The sequence below is a fragment of the Ictidomys tridecemlineatus genome, chromosome 13 (assembly GCF_052094955.1).
Source record: "Ictidomys tridecemlineatus isolate mIctTri1 chromosome 13, mIctTri1.hap1, whole genome shotgun sequence".
NCBI lineage: Eukaryota > Metazoa > Chordata > Mammalia > Rodentia > Sciuridae > Ictidomys > Ictidomys tridecemlineatus.
This window is the reverse complement of record NC_135489.1, coordinates 97,431,593-97,439,506: the sequence shown is the minus strand read 5'-3', so window position 1 is coordinate 97,439,506 and position 7,914 is coordinate 97,431,593. Positions and strand designations below refer to the sequence as shown.

Here is a 7,914-nt window from a genome sequence, read left to right as displayed (position 1 = left end):
ACTACATTCAAACAGTTCCATTACACATACATCTTTACATTCTTAAAACATCTATTTTTTTTTTAAGTCATTGTCGAATATGGTTTTACTAACTTCATTAAAGGAAACTCGGGGATTGCAAAAGAGTTGAATTACTCGCAAGGAATCTGAACGGTTTAATCCGCTCGGAGCAGCGCTGCGCCTCAGGCGGATATGCACTTTGGTTCTCGGATACTAATTACAATTTGGAAAAAGCAGCAGTTTTTCAAAAGCCCTTTTCTAGGTCTGTGCTTCTAATCGTTGCCCCCCCCCCCACCCCCCGCGGCGGCCAATTAAGCCGGGTGCAGTGGGAGGATCTGACTGCCTGCTCCCCAGGACCCCCTCCTCTTCTGGAGATGCCACTGCTCCTGTCACCGCCCCAAGCAGGCTCTGGGTCGTGGCAGCAGGATCGTTTCCAAGTTCTCATTAGCCCGAGGGTGAGACCCATTTTAATGTCACCCAGACGGGCTCCTCCGACTCTTAGGTGGTTCCGATGGGCCTCGCGTCTTTGTCATTGCGCGGCGCGGAGGTGTCACTTGGACTCCGGGCTCCGGGCGTGGCCGGTCTCGGGTGGTTATGGAAACGGAGCCTGACCTGCGTGGGGCTCCTGCGCCGAGTCGTGACTGCTCCTCGCTGCGGGATCCTCCCCGGGGACCGAGCGGAGGCTGGGCGCACGTGTCGCTGCAGGCGCGCGGGGCCCGGGAGCGCAGGGCGCACGCGGCGCGCAGCAGCAGACCCGCCGCCAAGAGGCAGAGCGCGGCTCCCCGTGGCCCAGAGCCACAGACACCCCGGAGCCCGGGGAGCACGCCACCCCGGGGTGCCGACCCGCGGTGTCACCGCTCCCCCAGGGAAACGTCAGCGCTGCTGAGGCGACAGGGCAGCAATTGTGACACAGCGGAATCCACCCGTCATCTCGTGGTGACAGCGTCTCCAAAGAGAGGAAGGTCCTCAGTTGAGGTCTCTCCGGCGACCGAGGAGCCCAGGCCGTACGGCACTCCGACCCCAGGCAGGAATCAAAATCGGCTTGCTTCATTAATTAATTAATTATTATTATTTAAGGGCCAGGTTGGGGAGGGAATTCACTTCTGAAGTCGTAAATGCGCTTCCCTTCTTCATGCTCCTCCTGGGAAAAATGGGCCCACTTTTCACGGTGGTCTTTCTCACAAATCCACCCCCACCCCCCACTGGGTACTGGGGATTGAACCCAGTAACCATGAGACACATGTCTAGCCCTTTTTGTTTTCTATTCTGTGACAGGGTCTTGCTAAGTGGTTTAGGGCCGTGCGGAGGTTGGCTTTGAACTTGGCTTTCTCCTGCCTCAGCCTCCCAGTTCTCTGGATTACAGGTGTGGGCCCTAGGAAGATCTGGAACCAAGGATTCCATTGATATTAAGCACCTTAAGTACCTGCTATGCAAATACTCAATGGTTGAGAAAACAGCAACACATATCAATCATGTGTCACAAAATTGAGTGGGCGAATGTTGGAAAAAAGTCTTTCAACCTGTAGTCCCAGGGGCTCGAGTGGCTGAGGCAGGAGGATCACAAGTTCAAGGTTAGTCTCAGCAATTTAGCGGGCCTCTAAGAAACTCAGTGAGACCCTCTGCCTAATAAAATATAAAAAGGGGCTGGAGGTGTGGCTCAGTGGTTGACTGTCCCTGGGTTCAATCAATTTCTGGCACCAAAAAAAAAAAAAAAAAAAAAAATTCCCAGAGGCAGAAAGTGGGGACCCCAAAAGAGAGGGACAAATTGGGAAGGATAGATGGACAATACCACTAAACTTCTTTCCCCATCTAAAGTTCACTTGTAGGTGGTCTGGTTTGCAAGCCCTGGATCCTGCTCCTTGCTCTGGGCTTTTGGAACTGTCCTCCCTCCAGCTTGAGGTTTGCCACTCAGGATCCCAGCTCTCACCGACTCAGTGTTTCCAGGCCTCCAGGCCTCCAGAGAAGATGCCGTCTCTCCTGAAGCTCACCTGGATCACAGTTCTCCCTGTCTTCCTCTCTTACCTCCTCGGGGGCCTCCTGCAAATTGCTTTCTCCCTCCCTGAGGACATCTACTCGGGGCTCTCCCTGGGGAGCCTCCGGTATCCCCCAGTACTTCCCCTTCCCACAATATGATGAGAAATGGCCACTGTCACCGCCCCACAACACAGGTGCAATGTCGTATGAAAATAAAAACACTCTGCGTATATGTATACATAGTAGTCGTAGAGAGTCGTCAGAGGAAAAATCCCGTTCAAGTAGTCCCCGCTGGGCTTCACTTAGCCAGCCCTAAGTAGACAGTGAAAGCCTCTCACAATGCCTTTGTGTGTCGGATATTAGAGACCCCATTAAAATGCAGGTGCCGCACAGGCTGTGAAACACACCCAGCTAGCACAACCAGTGTGATGAACAGCCTTCCTGTTTTCTGTTGACATATTTATTCGGTGGGGATAGTCAACACTGTCCCTGATCTAACAAGCCCCAAACTTGCTGGCCACTCCCAAGTTAAAAAATAATCTTATGGTCATTTTAAGTGGTCAGCATGGTCTCATTTTGTTAGCCCTATCCTCTCTCCCTGCCCTGGGCTGCAGGGAGAACCGCTGTCCTTTTTTCTTTCTTGCTTGTTGGCGGATTTCTCCGTGTCTATGGGCTCTTTCTGATCTCTCTAGACTTCGCTGGAGAAAGGACCCCCCCACCCCCCCACTCCCCAACCCCACCATGGAAACAACTGCAAAATGGCTGCCAAACACCTGCTCTTTCTCTGATAAGTGCTTTTATACACTGGATGTCTGTATATTCCCCAGATTCCTATGTTGATACTCTGTCTCCCAATGAGATGGATAAGGAGGTGGGACCTCTAAGAGACATTTAGGATTAGATGAGGGAGGAGGGTGGAGGCCTCATGCATGGGATCAATGCCCTGAGAAAAGTCATGAGGGAGCTTGCTCCCGGCTTCTCTCTGCCGTGTGAGGAACGCAGGGCTCTAGCTTGACCTGATGGCAGCCATCTCCAGTGTAACCGCCATTCTCGCCTAGTTGGCTCCCCGCCTAGTTCCCCAGCATACTGGGACAAAACTGTTGGAGAGGTATATATATGGCGCTTGGTGACTAGAGCCTGGGCACCATTAGCACCAGAATGTGCCAGACTCTTCAATATTAACTTGTCGTAAACCTGGTATATCTGGACTTGGATCAAGTCACCTTTTCCCCTGTTGGTACTGGGAACTGAACTCAAGGGACCCCACATGGCAAGTGTCTTGATCAGTGAGCCACATTGCTAACTTTTTAAAAAATGTTAAGACAGTGTCTGGCTAAGTTGCTAAGGCTGGCCTCAAACTTGAGATCCTCCTGCCTCAGCCTCTCAAGTAGCTGGGATTCCAGGTCGGCACCATGAGGCCTAACTCATAAATTCACTTTTGTCTTGGCCAATATCTATGCCTCTACTTTTGACCCAAATAACAGGGATCTAGTTAGTCTGGCCACTCAGGACCATACTTCTGTCAGTCAGTCCCTTAGTAAATTGTGCTGTGTGTTATCCTGGATCTGTCTGTCTCTTTCTTCAGTCTCACAGCACCTTGGGACCAGTCCTCATACACTAGGGCCAGATTGTTTTGGAATGAGGATGATCTGCACCCTGACCAGTGGCCCTCACCACAACCAGTCGTGCTGGCCCCTGATCTCAGACTTCTCTCCCCCAGAGCTGTGAGAAGTAAACCAGTCCTTGTGGCAGCAGGCTGTGCTAAGACAGGCACTTTCAAAACAATTGCTGTGATCTGGACGCTATCGGTCCCCCAGAAGTTTCTGTGTCGGGAAGTTGGTCCTCAGCACGGTAATGCAGCAGCTATTGGAAACCTTCAGAAGTAGGGCCTGGTGGGAGGTCCTCGGTCACTGACCTCAGAAGGGGATACTCTGTTTCTAAGGTGAGATCCTCTGAAAGGGAATCATACTACAAGCTGCAGGCTGACCCCTGAATCCTCCTTTGGCTTCCTGTTTCACAGTGTAACACACACTCTGCTATCATTGCTATCTGTTATGAATTGATTCAGCCAAAGGAGACCCTACAGAGACCCTGCACCCATGGCTTTGGGATTTTCAGACTCTGAAAGTGTGAGCTAAATAAACCTCTTTATGAAGTTAGCTTGCCTCAGGGATTTCATTATAGCAATGAAAAAATGGACTCATTGAGAAGTTAAGAAGCAACCCTGCTACATTCCTCCTAATTCAACTCCCTGAATGTGGGCAACACATGCTTTTCCCCAGACTGCTCCCACCGTATCCCTAGATTCTGGTGGTACCCCTGTCGCTGACACTCAGGAGAGGGAACATTGCCTTTGTAGGGGTCGGGAGCCTCAGGCTGCTACACTCTTATCCACAGCCAACGAGTGAATGCTGTTCCCTCTACCCTGCCAGGCTGCTCTGGTTCCTATTGCTACATTAAAAAAACACCCCAGAACTTAGCGGTATGAAACCGCCACCATCTTATTGTGATCGTGATTTTGTAAGCAAGAAATAAACATCCTAATAAAAAAGCAAGCAAAAAAATAGAACAGATACTTCACACGGAGTGAATACAAAAAGGGCGAGGGAGCATGGAAGTTCAGCAGCGTGAATTCACGAGGGAAACCAGACCGCAATGAGAGGTCACCACCTCCCTATTAGAATCTCTACCATTTCAAAAGATGACCAGGCCCAATGTTGGTGGGGAGGTGGAGAAATGGGTCAGGTCTGTGCCTTGAACAGTTGATTGTACGTCCATTATGCTTCTTATGTTTTTATTATTGTGTGGCCATGATACATGACATCGAGGTACATCTTGACATAATCCTACATGCAGTGAATATAATCTGGCCCCCTCTGTGCCCAGTGCTTCCTCTTTCCCTCCCTTTCTCTCTTCCCTGTTCCCCTTCGCCGACTCTACTGGTATTTCTACTCTTTATTTATGGTTTTTAAAATTCATGTTTCATGGATACACATCAGGGTGGAATTCACTGTGGTCTGTTTGTGTATGTTCACAGCATGATCTGGTGCATTTTCTTCTCCGTTCCCCGTTCCCCACCCCCTTCCCTCTCTCTTCCCTTTCCTCTTCATCCCCTTCCTCTGCTGCACTGATTTGGGTTCTATTTTCCCCCTTATTTTACTCAAGTGTCTGCATAGGACAGAAGACATTTGACCCGTGGCTTTCTGAGTCTGGTTCATTTCACTTGGCATGATGGATCGTCTCCAGTTCCATCCACTCACCTGCAGATGCCATCATTCCATCCTCCTCTACGGCTGAGTAGAGTTCCATTGTGTATGTGTGCATCCCATTTTCTCTATCCCTTCATCTGCTGACAGGCACCTGGACTGGTTTCAGAACTAGCCAAAGTAAGTGAAATCAGCATACTGCAGAGATGTAGGCACATCACTGTTTATAGCTGCAGTCTTCACAATAGCCAAGTTTTCATATCTTTTAAAGAAAATGATTGTATACCAACCCCATGATTTAGGGAACAGTAGTTCATTTTGAATTCTCCAAAACCGTTTCCAAAAAATAGGAACTGGCTGTTCCTTAATGGTAATAATGCCCACTCATAAAATTATCTCTCCCTGGGTGGAGGGTGAAACTTGAAAGTGGTGGGAAGACTTTTCAATATGGACATAATTTCTTAATCACTTGTAGGCCAACTGAAATCCATTCATTCTTTCTTCCTTCCTTTCTTTCTAACAGGGATTGAACCCAGGGGCACTTAACCACTGAGCCACATCCCCAGCCTTTGTGTGTGTGTGTGTGTGTGTGTGTGTGTGTGTGTGTGTGTGTGTGTTAGAGACAGGGTCTCACTGAGATGGTTAGCACCTCGCTAAGTTGCTGAGGCTGGCTTTAAACTTGAGATCCTCCTGCCTCAGCCTTCTGAGCTGCTGGGATTAAGGGCGTGTCCACATGTTCTCGATTTTTGGAACTGTTTTGCAAAGGCTGCAGACACGGTACAACTGATCACACAGTCTAGGGCAGGGACTGGACTACAGCTCACGAGCCAATCACAGCCAACTCCTTAGGTTTGTGAAAACAGTCTTCCTGCAACACATGACCTCATTTCTTTTACGAATCTCCTATGGCTGCATTGTTGAACAGTGTGTCGGGGACCACAGTCTGCAAAGCCTAGACACTATCTGGTAGAAGAAGTTCATTGACCTCTGGACGAGCAGAAAGGGCTGTGTTCCAGAGACAGAGGGGCTCAGACACCAGCACTGCCACCTACTGGCTGAGTCATCCTGGGTTAATTGTTCACCTCCCCTGCCTCTGTTTCCTCTTCACGGGTTAACATGAGCTAACCACGTGAGCTGAGAACGGTACCGAGCTCACAGGGAGCACTCTGCAAATGTCAGCAATTATTATTTATTTGATGCAGGGCTCTAAGGATGAGCTTTACTTTCAGATTTTTTTTTTAATTTTCAAGTATTTTATGTCTTGACTAAATGTCTAATTTGGATACATCCATTCATGAAAGAGACGTGTTAAAATCTGCCGCTGTCTTTGTGTATTTAGATAAGCCAAAGGTGAGTAGTTAGGTCACACAGCCTTAGGAACATCTTCCTGATCAATGGTCCCTTGTGCATCAAGTCATGGCCCTTGCCATGGCTTGGGTAGGGGTCTTCTGAAGGCCCATGTGTTAACGGCTTGGTGCCCATTTGGCACTGTTGGGAGGTGGCAGGACTTTTAGGAAGCAGGGCCTCGTAGGAAGTCTCCCAGTCATTGCGGCCAGCCCTGCGGGGGGCGATCAGAACCCCGCTCCTCTCTCCCCTTCTCTCTCATCCCCATCATGAAGTGAACAGGCCTCTCCTGCCACAGGCTCCCACCATGAGCTGCTGTGCCACTCGGCCCAAAGCAACAAGGGCTTTGGGCTGACCATGGGCTGAAACCAGGAACAAAAATAAACCTCTCCTCCTTTTAAGTTGATTACCTCAGGTTCTTCATCACAGGGCCAGAAAGCTAACTAACACGACTTTTATTAGTCCTCAAGATTTTCCCCCCTAGTGTTTACTTAATTTGAAATTTATGTAGCTATCTCACCTTTCTTTTGTTTACTAACATAAAAATCACTGTCAATATTTGTGGCTTCTGTTCGAGGTGTCTCTATCATAAGCCATAGATCCTGGTTGATTTTTATTTATTCCAAATGAAAATTTCTGTCTTTTGTTGGATTCATTTAATTCATTTTCTTTTGTTATGATCACAGATATATGTATTTGTACATATATTCGTATATATATCTGTGTACACACACACACACACACGTATCTTTGGTGTGGTTCTCTATTTTACCCCATCTTCTATTACATTGGTGACATTTTCTTCAAATTCTTTTTTTTTTATAGACTTGTTGGAAGCTGTATTCTGCTTTTGTTAAGACAGAGACAAAAAAGAGATGGATATTTTTACAACTAAGTAGCACATCACCAAGGACGATTCAATCACGGATCCATCCGTGTACCCATCCCACAGAGTCTCTCCCAGGGCACCGACTCCTCCCAGCTCCTGAAGTTGCCTCCCAGGGATGGTCTGTGCGGTGGACAGCCATTTTAATTCCTCCACCTGCTCATTGTCAAGTCTACTACCTCAGTCTCCCCCTTCACCATATTCCCCTTCCCCTACTCCCCTATTCTTCCAGAAGGAGGAGACCTCCAGAGAGAGACGAGGAGTGTGCAGAAGAATTTGGAAAAGAAGGGGGGAAAAGAAACATTGTCAGAGAAACCTGAAACTATTGATAACACCAAACCGTGTCAAGGATGCAGAGACGCTGGGTCACTTTGCAGCCACATTAATGTTAATAGCCAAACTATGGAACCAACCTAGATGCCCATCCACAGATGAATGGATGAAGAAAATGTGGTTTATATACACAATGGAGTATTACTCAGCCTCAAAGAAGAATGAAATCAT

General features: G+C 48.4%; 1 long non-coding RNA gene across 1 annotated transcript; it reads left to right on the top strand.

The window, feature by feature from the left end:
• Positions 1–263: 263 nt before the first annotated feature.
• LOC144370213 (uncharacterized) lies at positions 264–2,212 on the top strand. Its single transcript, XR_013430109.1, has 2 exons — positions 264–1,024; positions 1,816–2,212. It is a non-coding gene; the product is annotated as an uncharacterized LOC144370213 (long non-coding RNA).
• The last annotated feature ends 5,702 nt before the right edge of the window (positions 2,213–7,914 follow it).